Below are 22,055 nucleotides of genomic sequence, written 5' to 3'. Positions count from 1 at the left end.
GTAGCAGGACCTCATCTGGAGGAAAGTTAAGCTGCTTAAGAGGAAGGGTTTGCAGTGACAAAGCCAAAGCATGTGATCTCTGCAGCTCTGATGCCCAAGCCCACACCTAAGTGAGAACCAGGCTGTCCTGTTTGTGGGCAAAAAGATGTCCCAGTTCAAGAGATTGAACAGCAAATTGACTTCCACACCTCCAAGGCATAGGAGGCCTCCTGGTTCAGGTAGGTCATGACTTCTGCCCTTGAGGAGAAGAAAGTTGAGACTATTGTGGTCTGCCCTCATTCCGTCTTTCACACAGAGACAAATGTGATGAACCTTTTGATAGTTAACTGTGTTTATACATGGGTCAGTTCATTTAACCTGACAGATTAGTTTGGGAGAATTAATTAAGTGAACAAATATGTAAATTGGTAATTTGATTATCTTTGCTTGACTTAAAATACACATAGTATATTGCATCTTGAACCAGGGCTCATTTTTCTTTTGACCTTTATTGAGCTGAGAGAAATTTCAAATTTAGACAAGTTGAACCCTGTTGCACTAAGTTACATCTTTTACAATATTAAGGAATACATTGAGAAATGAAATATGTAAATTAGAATTGAGGGATCGGAGAAGATAGAGAATTTTCAAGAAGAGATTCATTTAAAAGATTGACGTCAACAGGGGCAGCATGGGCACTGACTTTCCCTCAGTTAAGGAGTTCAGTTCTTCATAGCACAAAGATCACTTACATCTATTGCCCTCAGCAGTTTACTTATGCCTTTTCTTTCCTTTGGCTCTTCAAATAGCCTGTAAGGTAATTGCAGGAGGCATTTTTATCCCAATTTTAAACCCATGAAAACTAAAGCCAGGGAGACCCCATGCCACCCTGAAATTAAAGCCCATTACATGTAGTAACTTAAACTTAAAGCAGAAGCTTGCTGTCTCTATAAGAACTTCTTATCCCATTTACAGTTACTGAGTTGTTATGTTTCTTCCATGTGTACATATCTCCTTTATTCTATCTAATACTTCCTCATGTTCGTATCTTGCACAGTACCATCTTCTATGGAAACTTGCACACATTCGAGGCTCATTAGCCAATCTTGGTAGGCTAGCTGGTAGCTTTAACAGATAGTCATGTCATTATTTGCTATATATCTATTTTATTTCCCTATTTCTATCTGTCTAGGAGGAAATATTCTTATCTGTATGTTGAATCTCTTTTAGAGGTAAAAAAGGAATTATCCAGCTCCTTTTTTATGCATCTCTCAGAGTTGGATTTGTAAAGATGAGCTTATCATATCTTTGGATCAGTCAGTCCCATATCCTTTTGTCCCATATATGTAAATTGAGGCTCCTTGCAAATAGATAACTCTCTGACTTGTCAAGAATGTTATAACATATCCCTTAGCCTTTTTAAAAGTTTTAACTTAGCTTTGTGTTTTAAATCTCCTATAGTCTATTAGTGCTACATTTTGACATATTTAAAATCTCTAGTCAGTTAATAAACTACATATTATTAAGGTGTTTTGATTAATTTATAATTTAAATTAAAATTCATATGATTTTAGCAAATATCCTTAAAAAAAAGAAATATTTCTCTTGCAAAGAAGACTTGATCTAAAAATTATGAGAATGCAAGTTTTGGCCACAAATGTAGCCAAAGCTAAGATTTCTGCGTGTGAAAAGGAGAAAAATATTTAAAAATTACTTTTATGACTTGACAAGGCGTTTCCTACCCTACCTCAGAGGATATCTGTAGATGAAAGTGACACTTGCCCCAGCTGGCCAAGGTGGTCATTGTGCACAATTGCCAGCTTTTGGTGACCTCTGCTATCACAAGTTAGCCACCACAATTCTGGGCTTCCTGCCACTATGCTTGCCTCCAAAATATGTTCTCTAATTTCCCTTACGTACATGTTGGTGCCAAGAATACTCAAAAATGGGATGGGTAGACTAATCAAATGAGTATTCAGTAATGTTTGTAAGTGAAGGCCCCGACTTGTGGCCCACATATGGAGCAAGCACATCTTTAATGGTCCTTTCAGCTTGGCTCTGTTTTACAGCCCAATGTCTAAATGTAATCATTAGAGTCAAATTTAGTGATTCTGAATTGAAATGTGAAAAACATTTTGATAAAGAGTATTGAGGTTGGCAAAATATCAAGCAAAACCATGGTGATGCAAAAATAGCAATGTGAAAATGTAAAGCCTTGGGTTATTTTAAGTTTCAGAGAGCTCAGTTTAGCTCAACCAAAACAGAAAAGAATGTAAAATGACAATAAAGAAACAGAAAGCACAAATAACTTTTGGAAATTTTTTATTGTACCACTTAGTAGTATTTTTCTTTCCTTCTCAAGAATCTTAATGCCTTAAAACTAAAGAGGAGGATTTCTTAAACTCAGCACTATTAACATTTTAGGCTGGATAACTCTGTTGTGGGGTCTGCCATATACATTGTCCGACATTTAGCAGCCTCCCTGACCTCTATCCACTAGATGCCACAGAACACACTCCATCCCTCTGGTTGGGAAAACCCAAAATGTCTCCAGACATTGTTACGTTACCTTGCATCCTGAATTCAAACTAATATGGACTGATGGCACACACAATTACGATACACAAGTTATGTGATTTGAGACACATAAACAATGGTCATTTTCTTCCTTCCAAATTAAGAACTGAGGGTTTGTCTTATAGTTAAAGGGGTTAGATTTGAGGACCCTATTATTATTTACACTCTTCTGGGCTACAAATTTAATTTTTATATTTCTATCTACTAACATAAATATAACCTTACACCTCCCTTCTAATTATCCAATTTCTCACCTCAACTAACAACCCAACTTTCATTCTACTTAGTCTACTTAGCCATCTTCTGATGGAAAATATTCATAGTTGCCTTCTTGTAAGGGAAAATATCTTCTTTCATTGCCACCATGGTCCAGCATCCTAAGACTAGATTAAAGTGTCTTTAGACTCAGTAGAACATCTTTAACAAAACTTCAGTTTTTTTTTTTTCCTCATTAAAAGGCAATATATCTACAGGGTAGACAAATTTTTAAACACAAATAAACAGAAGGAATATAATTTGAATCCTAACTACCCTTCCCAGAGGCATTTCACTACTAACACGTGCATATACACACAAGCAATGGATAATGACAAGTCAGACACTATTATGAAATAAATGTAATATACTTTACCCCATGATGCAGATATACAGAATACTGAGAGCACATAGAAGGCTTCCTAATCCACATTTGATATGTCAAGAAGTTTCCTAGAAGAAATAATTTCCAAAGAATGAGGAGTTAGCTAATCAAAGGGAAAAAGGACACAGGATTTGCAGAGAAAGGCAATAGTATGAGCAAACACCCAGGGTGAGAGTGTGAGAGAGCTTTAGAAAGTCACTACAAAGGAGTGTGTTTAGGGGTGTTGGTCATCATGATGGTAGAGGTGGTGGGAATTTGCAAGTGGCAAAAGTTGGAGACAGACCATAGAGGAGACATAATCAACTTGGCAATGACAGACATCCCCTGGAAAACTCTCCCTTCAGAATCAACTAATAGAAGTACAAAATCCAATTCCTTAAAATTCAGAGGGTTTATCAACAAAATACCTGTTCTACAAGAATTACAAAAGGGAGTTCTGCAAGTTGAAAGGAAAAGTGGCTTGGAGTAGTGTGAAGAAATGATGTTCTTCAGTAAGGGTAATTAAAAGTATTATAACCTCAACATACAATTCTACTCTTTATAAGAAGCAGAATACAGTTGAACAAGAAAAAGGCATATTTCCTGATATTGGACATGCAAAGTATAAAGAGGTAAAGTGAGACAAAACAACATATAGAGGGGAAACAGAGGGATTTGAGGGCAAAGATTGTGTATGCTATTGAACTAGGTTGATATCTTTTCAAATTAAGAGGTTATAGAAGTGGGTTGTGCAATACAAACCCCATGGTGGCACAAAGAAAGTATTTTAAAAATATACAGAAAGAGAAATGAGAAAAAAATCAACCAGATACAGCACAAAAGATCAACTATAAAGAAAAGGACTTTGCAATAAAGGAAAAGAGAGACCAAAAAAAAAAAGAAAGAAAAAAGATATGACATATAAAAACCAAAGGACAAAATGGCTGAAGTGAGTAGTGTCTTTACAGTAATAACGATTATTAATTGATACTAAAGTAGGGTAATGAATGACAGTGAAGTTGAAGAAAAGTGAATGAATATCTGACACATTTAGAAAGTAAAATTAACAAAAATATTTTAAGCTAATTGCTTGGATATGGGTGCTGAGAGAAAGAGGCACATCAAAAACAATACCAACACAGATGAGTAATAAAATAAACACAAAAATATATAAAAATAATGGGGTGGAGGGATAAGGGATATGGGATGTTTGGGTGTTCTTTTTATTTTTATTTTTATTTTTTGTATTGTTTTTATTTTTTTACTTTTTTTTGGAGCAATGAACATGTTCTAAAATTGATTGTGGTGATGAATGCACAACTATATAATGATACTGTGAGCCATTGATTCTATACTTTGGATGGATTATATGGTGTGTGAATATATCTCAATAAAATCGTTTTTATAAAAATAAATAAATAAAAATTAATTGAAAGCATGAATCAATTGGCTGTATGGAATTTCTAATAAAGAGTATTGTATATACTAAAAAAATTAAAAATAAGTTATACCAATAAAGACTGGTGGTGTAAATGGTTAAGTGTAATTATCTCACAAAATCTCCATTTCCAAATATCTAATAAAATGAAGCAGGTGTGCTGGTTTGAATCTATTATGTACTCCAGAAAAGCCTGTGATCTTTTAATCCAGTCTCGTGGGGGCAGACCTACTGTGGGTGGGACTCTTTGATTAGGTTGTTTCCATGGAGATGTGACCCAGCCCATTCAAGGTGGGTCTTAATCCCTTTGCTGGAGTCCTTTATGAGAGGATGAAGGACAGAGATGGTTTGGACAGAGTTCAGAGAAGCTGAGACAGAAGCCCAAAGACATTTTGGAGAAAGCCACTGAAACCAGAAGCCAAAATCAGGAGAGACAGATCAGCAGAGCCAATCAGGTGCCTTCCCATGTGACAGAGGAACCCTGGATGCCAGCAGCCTTTCTTCAGAGAAGATATCTTCCTGTTGATGCTGTAATTGGGACATTTTCATGGCCTTAAAACTGTAAATTTGTGAACTAATAAACCCCCATTGTAAAAGCCAATCCATTTCTGGTATATTGCATTCCAGCAGCTTTAACAAATCAGAACAGCAGGCCAGCAAGAACTCATAATTTATTCTGTGTGTATGTGTGTGCACACATATGTATGTGAATGTGTATGTAGATAGACACATGCTCTCACACATATATATGTATGTATATGTGTATATAGAGGTATGTGTGCTTGTGTTTACAAATACATATATATACAAAATCAATAGGAAACAAACAAAGAAAGGAGACTAACCCAACACCGTAAGATTTAAAAGGTGTCAACTAAAGGGAGAAACCAAAATTTCTGGGGAGGAACAAAAGGGCAAATACAGAAAGACTCCTATATTGTTCCCAAATTTTGTTACATGTCAATCAGAAAGATAAAATAATGATAATTCTCACTGCTATCCTCAAACCTGGAGATAGGCAAACCAGTTGGGTATCCTGATGCATAGAAGAAACAGCTATGGAGGGAAACAAATTAAAAAGGGGAAATGAAAAATGACTGTTTCACAGAAGTAAAGTTTTCTGAATAGAAGAAAGAAACAAACCAACAAACATGGAAATACCTCTTAACAAAGTACCAAGAACCCTAAATAGGATATTTAACTACCAAAGCCTCAGGCATAATCATCGATCCTAATTAATTTAAATATGCACAATTCTATAGCATCTCCACAAGACCCTACCCCTATTGTCATGTCCTCAGGCATAGATAGAATGTGAAATACCCAGCACTCAAACTGTAATTTCTAGAAGTGACAGTGGGCACATGAAGTGATTAGTTAAGAAGTTCCCTAGACGATAGTGCAGCTAAGGGAAGACCTGTATAGAGCTGCCAAGGTATGTAAGAAATGGTGCAGCACTCTTGCAAATGGCTGAAGCAAAGAAATGAAAATACATCATTCAAAAGCTACTTTGTTAAGCCTAGAAAATATAGCCCTTGGAACAAAGGAAATTCCCTAAAAATACTTTGAATTATAGATCCATCTAATGAGAACATTTATGTAAGTGCCACACTCAATGTAAAGATGTTACAACAACAGAATGACATGCATAGGGAGAATATAATTTGTAGGAAATAAAATTACCTGTTTATGGAAAACATAAATTAGAAACAGCAAGTAATGGAAAAGTTAATTTAGTGATTTATGGAAAATGTTTAGTGCAAACATATGAGAAAGATAGCATTCAAGGCAATCAAGGCCAAACTAGCAGACCTGAAGAATGGAAAAAGTTTATCCAACATGGGCATTATTGGTGCCTTTGAAGTTAAAAAACAACAACAACAGCAACAAAAAAAAAAAAAACCTCCAGAATAGTACAAAAAAGATATTTCAAAATGTAACTCAAAATTTTCCCAGAAAGAAAGGATGGAGGAGGAAGAGAGAAAGAGAGAAGAGGGGAAGAAGGGAGGAGAAGGAGAAGAAGGTGGTTATTATAATCTTCATTATCAGATGCCAGAACTGAGACATAGAGAGAACTTGCCCTTGGTCACAAAGGATGTGGCAAAGCCAGAATTTACACCTAGGTAGGCTGGCAGTAGAGAGCAAAAGAACACAACAGGAAGATTTGAATGAAAAATAAGTGACTTTTAATGCAATTGTTCTAAAAATGATTATGGTGATGAATTACACAAATATGTAATGATAACTGTGAAACACTGTACACTTTGGATGGATTGTATGGTGTGTGAATATATCTCAGTAAAATTACATTAAAAAATAAATGATTCTTACCATGAATATTTGAGGCAAAAGGAAAGAAATTTATATTATCCCTATTGTCTGCATTATATTCATGAGTCTTCAAGTAGGAATAACTCTTCTTCATAATTTTTTATTTCAAATTGTCATGACACCATGATACAATCTTTCCTTCATCCTCTCTCTGCTAATTCACTTATAAGATTAAATGCAGATATGTCCATATAAAAAGGAGACATTTTAAAAAATAAATTATTTCCATGATTTTAAAAGAAACTCCCTAACCCACCTCTAGTGACTGAATAAAACATCACCCTACAGTGAAGCTCAAAATCCATAAGTCCATCTACATATTTACAGCCTCCAAATAGCCTTCCGCAACCCCCACCCCAGAGTGGAAGGGGGTGGTTACATGTTTTATTATTTTTTAATTTTATTGTGGTGACATATATATAACATAAATTTTATCACTTTAACCATTTAACCATTTTTAAAGAAACAATTATAAACATTGCATTTATAATGTTGTGCTACCATCACCACCATCCATTAGCAAAACCTTTCAGCACCTCAAACAAAAAAAATTGTATCCGTTAATCAATAACTCCCTGTCCCCTCCTCCCTACCCCCAGTCCCTGATAATCTCTAAGCTACTTTCTGTCTCTATAATTTTCTTTATTTTATATATTTCATTTAAGTGAAATGACACAATATTTGCCAGTTTTTATCTGGCTTTTTCATTTAGCATAATGTTTTTGAGGTTTCTCCATGTTGCAGCATGTATCAGAACCTCATTTCTTTTTATGACTGAATAATATTCCATTACATATATAGACCACATTTTGAATATCCATTCTTCAGTTGATGGACACTTAGGTTCTTTCTAACTTTTGACTATTTTGAACAATGCTGCTATGAACATTGGCATGCAGGTATCTGTTTGAGTCCCCGCTTTCAATTCCTTTGGGTATGTACCTAGGAGTGGAATTGCTGAGTCAAAAGTTATAAGGTAATTCTATGTTTAACTTTTTCAAGAACTGACAAACTGTTTTCCACAGCAGCTGCACCATTTTGCATTCACACAGCAATGCTCGAGTATTCCCCAAACATCATTTTAATTTCTGAACTTTAAACATGAACCAACAAACAAGGATTAACAGATATCTGAAGACACTTTTTTTTTTAAAGAAAAATTCCAGACAAAGAGAGAAAAAAATTGAAAGAGACAGGCTATACAGGGAAGAAAATATTTAAAAATCTACCATTCAAATTTTAAGAGAAATATGATTCACGAAACAAGAAGAGCTTCCCAATTTCAATACGTTCTATAAGGCTACAGAAATCAAAACAGTGCGGTACTGGTATAAGGATATAGGTCAGTGAAACAGAACTGAGAATTCAGAAGTGAGCCCTTATATTTATGGCCAACTGATTTTCTTCAAAGTTGCCAAGACATTTCATTAGGAAATATTCTTTTCCACAAATGGTGCTGGGATTATTGGATTTCCACATGCATAAAATATGAATTAGACCCTTGCATCACAACATGCACAAAGAATCAGAGACCTAAATGTAACTTCTATAAACAATAAACTATAATATAATACTAAACTATAAAACATTTAGAAGACATAAAAAAATCTTTTGACATGGGCTAGACTAAGATTTATTTAGATGTAACACCAAGACTATGATCCTTCAAAATGTATAAATTGTACTTCATCAAAATACAACTTTAGTACTTCAAAAGAAATCAGTGCAGAAATGAAAAGGTAGCTCACAGACCGGAAGACTATTTTTGCAATGCACATATCTGAAAAAAGACTTATATCCAAAATATATTTTAAAATCTCAATAATATAAATTGCAAATAACCAAATTAAAAATTGGGCAAAACATTTGAACAGACATTTAACCATAAAAGATATATGAATGACTAATAAGCACATGAAAAAATGTTCAACATCAATCATTAGTAAGTGCAAATTAAGACGGTAAGAAGGTATCACTTCATATCCTCTTGAATGGCTATAAGCAAAAAGACAGAAAATAATAAATGTTGGTGAGGATGTGGAGAAACAAGAACACTAATACATTGTTGATAGGAATGTAAAATGGTACAGCCACTTTGGAAAATAGTTCAGCCATTCCTTAAAATGTTTAATATAAATTTACCCTAGGATCCAGTCATTTCACTCTTAACTTTACCAAAAGGAATAAAAACACATCCTCACAAAGACTAGCATGCAAATGTTCATAGCAGCATTATTCATAATAGCCCAAAAGTGGAAAAACCCAAATATTCATCAACTTGTATATGGATAAATAAAATGTGATATATCCGTTCAATGAAACACTATTCAGTAATAAAAAGGGCAAAACTACTGATACACATCCCAATGCAGATGAACTTCCAAAACATTATCCTAAGTGAAAGAAGCCAGAGAGAAAAGAAGACACTTATGGGAAATGTGCAGAAAAGAAATGTATGTAGAGACAGATAATAAATTAGTGATTGACTGGGTCTGGGGTGGTCATAGGGAATCATTGATAGTGGTTGCCTCTAGGATGATGAAGATGGAACTTAACCACTGAATGCTGTTTAAAGCTTTGTAGTTCTATTTATTTTTCAAATTAATATGTATTAGTTATTTTAATAAAATAAAAAGTATTTATCAAAAGGGATGTCTGTTCCAAAAATTAAGGAATGAAAATGTAGGTAGTAACTTTACAGTGGAGAATGCTGGCAAACACAACCTTGACCTGGCTGGTAATCAGTTGTGCCAGTTTGAATGTATTATGTCCCCCAAAACACCATTATCTTTGATGCAATCTTGTGGGGGCAGACATATTAGTGTTGATTTGACTGTAATTCTTTGATTGAGTGTTTCCATGGAGATGCAACCCACCCAACTGTAAATGATAACTGTGATTAGACAATTTCTGTGGAGGTGTGGCCCCGCCCATTCAGCACGGGCCTTGATGAGTTCACTGGAGCACTATATAAGCTCAGACAGAAGGAGCAAGCTTGCTACAGCCAAGAGGGACACTTTGAAGAACATACAGAAGCTGAGAGAGGAGCTGCAGTTTACAGAGACATTTGGAAGATGGTCATTGAAAGCAGAGTTTTGCTGACGCTTTGGAGGTACAAGCCCAAAGTTTGCCCCAAGAAGCTGCAACCTAGAGAGGAATGTCCAGGGAGAAAGCAATTTTGAAACCAGAACTCCGGAGCAGTCACCAGCCATGTGCCTTCCCAGCTAACAGAGGTTTTCTGGACACCATTGGCCATCCTCCAGTGAAAGTACCCAATTGTTGATGACTTACCTTGGACACTTTATGACCTTAAGACTGTAACTGTGTAACCAAATAAACCCCTTTATAAAAGCCAATCCATTTCTGGTGTTTTGCTTAATGGCAGCATTAGCAAACTGCAACATCAATGTTAACATCATCAATGATAAGTTGTGTTGATAGTATGTACCCTGACAGGATATAATGAGGATGACACTTCACCTCTGTTGTCCTCCTCCTCAGAACCCATTTACCCAAGTCTAACCAAGAGAAAAACACTGGGCAATACCAGTGAAAGGACATTCTACAAAATACCTGACCAGTAGTCCCCAACACTCTCAAACTCAAAGCTAAGGACACATAATGACTAAATACAATGTGGTATCCTGGATGGGATCCTGGAACAAGAAAAGGACATTGGGAAAAATTAGTGAAATGTGAATAAAGTGTGGAGTGTGGTCAAAGCATTGTTGGTTCCTTGGTTTTGACAAATGCATCATGGTAATGTAAGATGTTAACATGGGGAAATCTGGAAGAGGGTTATAAAATCAATAGTTATGGTACCCAGGTTTCCAGCTTGGAATACAGGGTAGATGGTGGCTATATTAGTTGGCTATTGCAGCAATAACAACTATATAACAAACCACCTTAATATAAATGGCCAAAAACAACAACAAGCATTTCTTTTCTGTGGTTTTGGAAATGGTGCTTATGGTCTTGGCTTTGATTGTATTGGGTGGGCTTAGTTCCAGACAGTGGATAAGGTTTAAGTGAGCTCTATAGATACTTTTCTCCTGTGGATCAGTTCCTACAAGGTTTACTCAGAGCAGCTGACAAGACCACAAGAGTGTGAAAGAAAACACATGATGCCATTCAAGGCCTGAGCTCCAAACTGACCACTTTCACTTTTGCCAACATTACATTGTCCTTGGTGAGTCACATAGACAAGCTCAGCATCAGTCAGGTGGGAAAATATAGCCCACCTATTCTGGTGGGTCACATTGTGAAATCACATGATAAAGGGCATAGATGTATAATTGTAACACAAAAATGTCATTAAGAATATAGCACAGTGATTAAATTCACCTTGGTACAGTTCATTGAAAAGAGACCAAAGTTATTCTCTACCTATGTTTTCACACAAAAGGGTTAATCATCAAGCAGTCAGTTCTTCCCCGTATGGAATCAAGAGTAAGAAACTGGGTAGTTCACATCTCCAGAACAGTTAGCCCACTTCCTTCAGATAAGGTGCTGAGCATTCCATCCACCCTATGTACTTATAACACAGTTTAATAAACAGTAGAAATAATATTGACCTTGCTTGACCATGAACGTTCCTACCAGGAAGCACCTTTGAATTTTTAAATAACTGTGGGGTTTTTTTCCCCATAGGCCCTGATCATTATTTAATCTTCCTTTTACACCCATAACTTCTCTTCTTACTTCCCCAAAAGTATTTCGCTAGAATTCTGTAATTTTCATCTCAAGATAATGACTAAACTCTTTAAGTGCTAATAGATCAACCAACTTTCCCGTCAGTCACTTGCAAAACATGCTACTGTGGGAAAGTCAATGAACCTCTGTGAGCCTCTATACCCCCTTCTGTAAAACAGAACAGTTAGCACATGCCCTTCCTTCCTCGAATGATTGTTTTGAGGAACAATAAATTAATTCATCTTTAAGCACTTTAGAATCTTTGTGTTGCTCCACAACTAAAATGTGGTGCTATTTAATAAAAATTTAGTTGCGATGTCTATATATTATGGGAACTATTATAAAACTTTGATGATCTGATCTCAAAGTTAAAAGAGAGGTAGTTTTATTTTTTCTCTCTCTTGTCAAACACAGTGAAATGTGGAATTCTGTCTCATCAATTTTGCTTGCCTTTTTCTGACAGCTAATGCTGTTGGCAGATATCCAATTAGATCAAATTTTCAGGCTTTGTCCAAAGGAAGTCTATGATTTTATTCCCAGGGTAAGTTATTCATCTTTGGTTAGCTGCTATAGAAATTAATATACAGCAGCAGCATATTGCTAATAAATTAATTTATTTTATTGCTTCAAATGCAGTTTTATGTTTTTATCTGTTAAAGGTGTTTTGCATTTTAAATAAAGAAATGTCTTTGACTTCCATTATTAAATGTTGATTAAACTGAAGGTTAGATGTAACAGATGTCAAATATTCTAAAGAATAACAGTGTGGGAAAAAACATTCCATTAATATCACTACATTGAACCTTCTAGAAACTCCACTATTGGTTGTTTGTTACAGTGTAGTTATGTGGCTATGCTATGGAGTGCTTTTATATACAAAGTTGTAGCTTTAATTAAATGAAAACAGTTGCTACTCATGTTTTATTTATAGATTTTTTTCATACCAAAATAAAGCAAAAATAAGCTTCAGTGCTCATAAAGTATAAAAAATGCAGCATCCTTTTCATATATAATTCATAATTGGTAACCGTAACAAGAACGCATTAGTACTTTTCCATGCCCAGATAATAATGAATAGCTACAAGATTTAAAAAAAAATCCTCTAAAACAAAAACATAAATAAAAATATTAACGGTAAATGCAATACCAGATGATTTGCATAATGTATACCTTGCTAAATAGATTTTATTCCATTTACATATGTAAACAGATGAGTAGGACTTCCATTTCATACTTTCACGGGAAAAAAAAAAGATAAAAAGAATTTGCCCAAAAGGCCTTAATTCTCAGTTATTGAAATCTTGCAAATAACATCCTCCATAGCAGTTGAAGGGATCAGCAGAGATGTAAACCCAGGAAAAACAAAAGGAATAGGGAGAGCCTAGCAAGAGAGCAGAGGGTACAAATGAAGACAGGTTCTCACAACTTTTCCCTCTATTACAAAAGGCCACAAAATATAACCAGTAAACCATTATTGAGGTCTACATACACATTCCCATTTTCCTTCCAGTTATCCACTTCACAATGACATTGTCTACTAGCAAAAACACTGAAAGGATGTAGGTTTGAAAATGAAGGCTCCAGAGTCAGACTACCTATGTAAATACTGGCTCTGCTAACCCGTTAACTCTGTGAACGTGAACAAGTTCCCATAATATCTCTATGTTTCAGCCTCTACAATTAAAACATGCATGTTAAACAGTAGCACTTTTTCTGGGTTATCACAAGAATTAAAAGATACAATACATGTAAACACTTAGTATAGGGCCAAAGTAGGATTCTAAATACTTTAGTTTTAGTGTTAGATATGTTTGAGCATCACCATTTCCAAATGATTCAAATCCCAAATTGTCTTGTGGGCACATACATATCACTGTTAAAAATGTATGTTTTGACACTATCTGTATGGTTTAAATTAATATAGGTAGGATTTTCTAAGTAAAAATTTTCACTTACATATTTGGAGAATATGATTTCTAAATTGCTTATATTCAATGAGTAATCACCAAGTCTTCTTTGATATTTGGGTCATTGATATTTGGTTCAATGATCACAGTCTCTTTTAAGTTACTAATTTGTTTTTCACTTTGGCCATTTACCAACTGATTTAATAGTCTCTTCTCCATTAGAGACATAACAAATAACATCAAATAACTCAAAATCTTCATGTCTGAAAAAAAAACCCTGACTTGTCCATAATAATCAACTTTGGGTTACACATTTCAGAAAACATTTACTCAAAAGACAAATTTGAAATGTGGGAATAAATATTAACTCGTAAGAGAAAATATTGTTGCTTCTGTTCTTTTTTTGTTTAGATTATCCAGAAAAACACTGTCAATTCCTGTTTGGCAAGTAGAGCTGGTACCACTAATATGGAAATATACTTGGACATTCCTGATATGTTTTATATTCAGCCATCTCTGCAGGCTTTTCCTCAATAGCCACTGGGATTACTGCCTGGATTTTTTTTTAAAAATTGCAATTTGATTGATATTGTCTAATTCCTTTAATCCTCACTTGTATGTGTGCATTGTAATTCCCATCTGGGTACACACAAACCACTAGCCTGAAGTTTGTAGTAGACAAATAATTCCTTTTAGCAGATCTTAAATAAGGGAATCCACAGGTAGCTTTCATTCAAATGTTAATTGCTCTCAGTACTTTGTTCATAAACCAATCCAGAAGTCAGACACATTAAATTCTAGTGCAGAGAGAAGTAAAAGTAAGATAGGTTACAGGGATCCTGGCAGAAAAGGATGGATTCAGTCCTAAATGTGCCTAGTCTCCTCGATCCTCTATCAGCACAGAAATCAACAATGATGGATGTTTGTGTGGCAGTTGTTGTTTCTCAGATGGGGAGAGATTTTTAAAAGATTCCTAGAGCCTAATGGCAGAGTCAGAAACATTTGCAAATTCAGATTGTAAAAAGAGAATGGAAGGTGTCAATTGGCAAATTGCCAAACTGTAAAACAGTGCTGAGTAGGTCAGAGGTAGTCTGTTGTCATCATTTTGAAATACACTAAGTAAATAAAGAGTGGATTTGGAACTAAGCAAATGAGCAATGAGCATTCTGGTTTTATTGAAGCCAGCCAATATGAATGTTGCACAGATGATCTGATCTCTCTGTGGATGGTGGTTCAGCAGAGTTTCTGGAAGGAAGACTAGATAATCCTTCAGGAGCAACTGTTCAGAGCCAAGGAAAGAAGTCAACACCTTGATTTGGGGCAGTTCAGTTTGCTACTCTGGACCACAGTTTCCTCAGATGAGATGATTGAGCTGAATGGGTCTCTCAGAGCCCAGCATGGCTGTGCTTTCCAGTATGTGATCAAGTCTCAGATTGCTAAAACACCAAAACTCAGCTGCTTTATCCACATGTGCCAAAAATGCTAGCTCTAACCAAATGGGCCAGGGAAACAACCATGCTCATCTACCAGGATGTTAGAGCTCAGCAAACAAAGGTTCAAACTAGACAATCCAAGAGGAGAGAATGGGGACTTAGTGAGGCTGACCTGCCTTGCCCCAGGATTCTTAATCTCTTTCTCCACTCGCTTCAACCATCCATATTTAATTATTCATTCATTCAATTACATTCATTAAGTATTTACTATGTGCCAAATATTCCATAGATGTAAAGGTGCATACAAAGGCTGATAATAACAGAGTTAATTCAGTTTTTATTTTTTCATGTTTTTCACTCACATTTCCACTTAGATGTTAACTTGCAGGTATTTATAGAGGGCAGAAAGTGCATATAAACCATTTTTTCTTATAGGCACTTGACAAATGCCCTCTGTAAATGATGCAGATAACACTGATGATAAAGAATTTCTTCCTAAGAATTTTCCTGCCTTGTTGGCACTTGGATATGCATGATGGCGACATGATTGAGGATTTGGGGTATTTAGTTACTCTTTAGGCAGTTTTCTTGAACTTAGAAGAAGAAGACTGTGTGTGTATGTGAGTGTGTGTGTGTGTTCTTACTCCAAGCTCAAAAGATAATTTGTTCTGATTATCCAGTTTTGTCAATTGATTTTGGTGTACTGTGTGAGTTTATTAAAATCTTACCATTCATAAACATAGAAATGTAAATACTCGTTAATTACCATGAAACTTCCAGGCTCTATTTTTTTCAATGATTTTATTCCTATGAAAATAGCAAACACACACACACACATACACATATTAAATGTACACTACCTTGTTAAAAACTATGTAGGCTTTGAAGGATATATATATATTATACACACACACACACACACACACACACACACACATATATATAATACCCATCTTCTTGCTCTTTAATTCTTCTAATATTTTTCTTTTTCAATTTGTTTTCCAACCATTCTTTATTCATTAGCTACTCTTATCATTCCCTGCTCCTATCTTCATCCATCTTTTTTTGTTTCTCTCCTCACCCTGTTACTAAAATACTGTATCCATGTCTGCAAGCAGATCCTCTGGGCACTCTTGGTGCTATAAAACAATGATTAGATGAGGTGCTCAAATTTGGCATATGAGGTGAAATCTTAGACTCTGTCATATATAGTTGCAAAAAGCCACATCATTAACACCCATTCCACTGATTCTTGTTCTTATGTCTTCATATACAACTTTATGTTGCTATAAAATACTACTCACACAGGTAAGAGTATATTTCACATATGTTTACAAACCAGTCAAAATTACTTGATATTCTCACTGCTCCACTGGATACTAAAGTCTCATTGGGAAATGCCATGCCCTCTTTCTCCAATATAAATCCCCTGTTTAGTACATCTACTAGAACTATTATCTTCTGCTACTCTAAGTGGTGTTGTGAAACCCCAGAGATGACAGTGACATGGTTCTCTATTACAGTGTTTCTCAAAGTTGCAAGTCCACATACTTTTTTGTTTCCAAGAGTAAGGAGATCCCACTAAAATGTAAGGGAACACTGTTCCTCTTTTACTGGGGAAGAAAGTCTTGCTAGCATCAAAAGAAAATATCAACTGAATTAAATAGTATGTTCATTGACATGTCTGATTTACATCTCATTACAGACCAGGTCACAGACTGCCATCCACCCACATATCACACATAGCTCTGCTCTATTGCACAGGGAGAAGGAGCAAGTCTCTCTTCCCTTTTGTCTTCAGCACATTAATCTACAGTGTATGTGAAATAATGTCAACACCTCTATTCTTGAAAAGGTTTTAGGGAAAGAGTCCTTTCATGTTTATTCAAGTGAGAGGACTCACACTTGAGTCCAGTGAGAAATTGGAATGGGATGGTAGTTTAAAACCATGCTCTATTAGCAATCAGTCCACCTCTTGCTGACTACGGCCTTCTTCTTGGATCGAACTTGTCATGCCAGATTCTTCACTCCCTTATGATGAGGTCTCTTCCAAGACGCTCCTCAGTCCTCATGCAAACTGGCCTTTGGCAAGCTTGGACTTGGACACATGCTTGTGTGCAAGCTGGGACTGAAGCTGGAGACACCCTCAATGACGTTTTGGTCAATATTTCTCAAGCAGTATATACTAGGCAGCAAGTGGAATGCAGAGGTAGGTAGGGCATGGACTTCACCGTAAGGAGCCTGGAGAATAATTGGGGACAAGATTTGTATGCAAATGCATATGATATTTTATTAACTCTAATCAGTGTACTAAGAGAAGCTTAAAAGCATGTAAGAGACAGACGTTACTTCCGATTAAAACAATGGAACAATATTGTAGTAAGAAACTCCATTTGAGCTACGCCTTGAAGGGTGTTTATGATTTATGATGAGGCAGAAGATTTAATGCAGAAGTAGCATTAAGATGACTTGGAAACTATTGGATATTTTCATTGATGGTACCCTGTGCCATGTGAAACCTGAACTCAATAATAACTCACACTCCAATCTTTACCCAACTATATAAAATAAAAACAGTAAGTAGTTCAGTGGTAATGCTGTATCCACTACATTTTTTGGGGGTGGGGCGGTAATAATATCTGTTTACTTCATATAAACATTTTAAAAAGAAATAAAATAATTTATTTTTGGTATTTTGTCAGACCAGGTCTTTGAGGATGTGAATAAAGAGGCATTGATTGATCTAAATATTTCCAAAATTAATTTCACAGCAACTATATCTGTGCAAGATGGTGATTATTATCTTGGGAGGCCTTACCATTATTTAAAATCATTTCTCCTTAAGTCAGAGAAAACTTTTATACTACCTGTAATTTCCTTGCATCCTTTCCCTACTAAACTCTAATTGCTTTCTGTGTTCCCAGTTAGATTGATTTGGATCTCATTAATGCACTGTCTAAAAGCTTTAGTTTATAAAAATGAATGGTTTAATGAAGAATGGCAGTTATGACTTTTTCTTTAATAGCAATTTCAGTCAATTTAATGCAAATCACTGTGGTGTATTTGGTTCCACTTTAGAACTATAGCTTCCTATTACATTCCACATGAACTAAATTTCTTGTTGGTATCTGAAAAATACACATAAGCAATAATTCACAAAAAAATGACCTCCCATTTTTTTAGTGTGGTAACAACTTAAGAAATTTATGTGTATGAGCACATGAAAAGCAATGCCTTTCATATCATATCATGAAAGATAAGTGTTTCTCAGGGCTGAGAAATTCCATGGGCTGAACACCAGGAAATATTTTGTTCTAGGCTCATCTCTTAAAATAAATTCCATATTCCTTAATAAAATAAAAGGACTAAATTCAAATCCTTCAAGGTCAGTAAAAGGAAAGAAAACTAGTGGAAGAGGGCACCTGGACCTCATGGTTCTACTAGGTCCCCAAGGTTCCCTTTTCCCTTGGGGACTCATTAATTTCCACTGCCACCACTCAGGGGGGATGCTACAGAACCCTGCAGCTTGCTTCTCTTGCAGAGCTGAGGCAGTCTACAACACTTACATAAGACATATTAAAGGTTGGAGAATTAAAAAAGGGAAGTGGACACAGAACATGTTGACTCTACATCATCTGATTATAAGGCTTACTCTCTGGGTTCTCTCTCAGTCTCCAGGTGAGCTTATGTATCCTCAAGGAAAGGAGAATCTTGTCTAAATCTCTCTCTCCACAGTAGGATAGTGAAAATAGAAAAGTGTACCATCTTTCACTGATCATCAGGAGAACACAGTCATCAGATGACTTGAAGTCTAAGTTGAAGTAGTAAATCTGTTCCAGTTTGCTAATGCTGCCAGAATACAAAACACCAGAAATGGATTGGCTTTTATAAAAGGGGGTTTATTTTGTTACACAGCTACAGTCTTTAAGGCCATAAAGTGTCCAAGGTAACACATCTGCAATCAGGTACCTTCACCGTAGGATGGCCAATGGCGTCCAGAAAGCCTCTGTTAGCTGGGAAGGCACGTGGCTGGTGTCTGCTTGCTCCCAGGTTGTGTTTCAAAATGGCATTCTCCAAAATGTCTGCATCAGCTTCCAACGGCCATCTTCAAAATGTCTGTCTTAGCTACTGTTCCTCTCTCAGTTTCCACACATTCTTCAAAGTGTACCTCTTGGCTGTAGCAGGCATTCTCCTGTCTGAGCTTATATAGTGCTCTAGTAAACCAATCAAGGCCCATGCTGAGTGGGCAGGGCCACACCTCCATGGAAACCATCCAATCAGAGTTATCACCCGCAGTTGGTTGGGGCGCATCTCCATGGAAACAACCCAATCCAAACGTTCCAACCTAATAAACACTGATACGTCTACCCCCACAAGACTGCACCAAAGAACATGGCTTTTTCTAGGGGACATAATACATACAAACCAGCACAGAGTCTAACCCCTCTCTCCCACCTACTAGACTTTAAACTTCAGTGCCTCTGAGAATCACCAGAGACAAGTGAAAAATGAGGATCTGCAGACTCTAATTTCAGAAATTTTGATTCAGTACAAACAGGGTGGTACCCAGAATCTGTATTTTAACAGATATGCCAGGGGGATTTTAATGCAAGTGACTTGGATCACACTTTGATAAACTCTGTACCAGAAACTTTGCTATCACTAGATATTTTCTGGCTTTCATTACCGGGAATGAACTCCAGGAGAAGCCAACCCTTATCCCATATTCTAAGCATAGTTTTACAGTCTCAATAGATTGAACTGAGCAAAATGATTCTTTCAGAATGTATTTCAGTTACATTTACATGAGACAGATATAAAATATCGGCCACCACCTTTCACTATGACCTCACATCCCTAAAATGCAAAGGCACTTACTTACGTCCCTAAAATGAAAAGGTCAGACTAGATCTGTAGTGCTCTCATTTACTACATCATTCAACAAATATTGATTGAGTGTCCATTATGCTCTAGACACTAAAGTCTCCAATTTTTTTTAAAAGTGGACCTTTTAAATTTTAAAACTTTCACAGACCAACTTTTCATATGATTGCCAATAGATTTTTAGGTTCCACTGATTATGAAAGTATTGCCAAACATTATTATGACTTCCAGAACATTTTAAAATAAATTTTTGACATTATTTAAAATAACACCTGACCTGTTTTGAGAACTACTGAGAAATAATACATACATGCATGAGTTGTTTTTTTTTACTTCATCTAAAGAAAGTGATCATGCCCAATTACATGCCCAATACCACAACTCTGACATCTTTCAGAGATGAATAGCCCACAGCATAGAAATATACCAGATGCTGTTCAAGACTCTCTTCAAGGGTGGTTAAATTTCAACTTGCTGAGACTCTAAGATTGGAGTTATTAATATTTAATATATTGGTGAACTAAAAGATAAGCTTTAAAGTATGTAACTTGATTTCTTATATATATTTCTTCTTTCAAAGTGTCGAAAGCTGGCTGAGAATGAAATGAAATTCTCAAGATGCAAACTACTCTCAGTTTTAAGAAGAGATGTTGATGACAAGTAAATAGATCCTTGAAATCAGTTTGATAAGATTTATTTATAACCATCTTAGGCCATACTGATTGGTTGTTTGGGTTGGTTTGATGCTATACACAAAACCTAACTGTATTAAAAGTGTTAGAATGGCATTCCAAATGCTCCTCTATTTTTCATGATTATTTATGGAACCACAAATACAGGTGTCAGGTAGCCCAGTATTATCCTTATTCCAACCTGGTTAGCCTCAGCATCAAGGAGGCATTTTTGTATATAAATGCTTTATGTGCATGGAGACTAAAAATCTGCATGAGTTAGTCCATTTGGTCAAGGAGTCAGTTAAACTATGCTCAAACTTATTTTTATCATAATGGAAGCAAAACACCTGGATAGCATTATCTCCTTTTTAACTTTGTGCACCAGGCATGTCTGACTCTCACACTGTGACTGGTCAAAAGCGCTGATCACACTATGCTATTCCTGGCACCCAACAGCACATCTGCACACAGTAGGCACTTCACAAATCTGCAATAAATGAATGAATGAACAAATAAATGTCAATAAGTGCTTTTTCTCTTGGCCTACTTTGTAACATTTAGCAATTAAATATGTGCTCTTTTCCTTTTTAGCCTTTAACTTTCCTGCGCTTTTAAAGTGATAAGTATAATTTCATGACCAGGAAGATTTAATAGAGATTCCTGTAGTACGTATGTCGTTGCAAAGGAATGTCTTACCTGTTGAATGATTTTAGTTCAACACTTGCCAACACACAAATGCAGGTATCCTGAATTTTACTCCCACCAAACTGAAGATCTATAACAACAATCCATTGAACACCAACAATTTAAGGTGTAATGAAGGAGCAAAAGAGCCTTCAGACTCAAACCTTACCTGAAAGATCCTAAAATATAGTGGGAGAGAAAAAGCTGATGCCTAACAAAGTAACTGTTAATAAATGTACAGGAAAAATGCAAGTTAAGTGTTATAAGAAGTTAAATCGTCCAACACTACACTCAACTGGATTTGCATAAAGACTCAGAGAAATGCCCAAAGAATTAGAGTCAGTTTCAATGATACTTTTTCATCTGTTCTTTATGAGCAAAAATTCCCATTGATTTTAATATTACCTAGTTGATTCATATTTTCTTCACAAGTCTTTACTATTTAATAAAATACATTAGTATACAACTAAATGGTGATGCCCAAATCCCAGAATCTACACATTTTCTTTTCTTCAAATTGCAGACTCTTAATGTTATATTCACCTGTCTAACAACCAAGATTCTTAATAAAACAATCTGGATTTAAGCAACAATAGGTATTCAAATGTTGGATGTGGTGCTGGTAATGCCAATGCGCTAGCTATTGAGTACTTGTTGATTGCATGTACCTGAAGCCTATATTGTTCATCTCAGCAGTCATCTGCTCCCTTAATGTCAGATGATGGCATCTGAAGACCTTCTTTTATTCCCAAATTTGCAACTCAGTTGGTAGCATTTAGAGGCAGATGATTTCCTCAATATCTTTTGCTTTCCCATTGTTCTTTTAAAGTTTCAATC

The sequence above is a fragment of the Choloepus didactylus genome, chromosome 1 (genome assembly GCF_015220235.1).
Source record: "Choloepus didactylus isolate mChoDid1 chromosome 1, mChoDid1.pri, whole genome shotgun sequence".
NCBI lineage: Eukaryota > Metazoa > Chordata > Mammalia > Pilosa > Megalonychidae > Choloepus > Choloepus didactylus.
Note: the sequence above shows the minus strand (reverse complement) of the source record.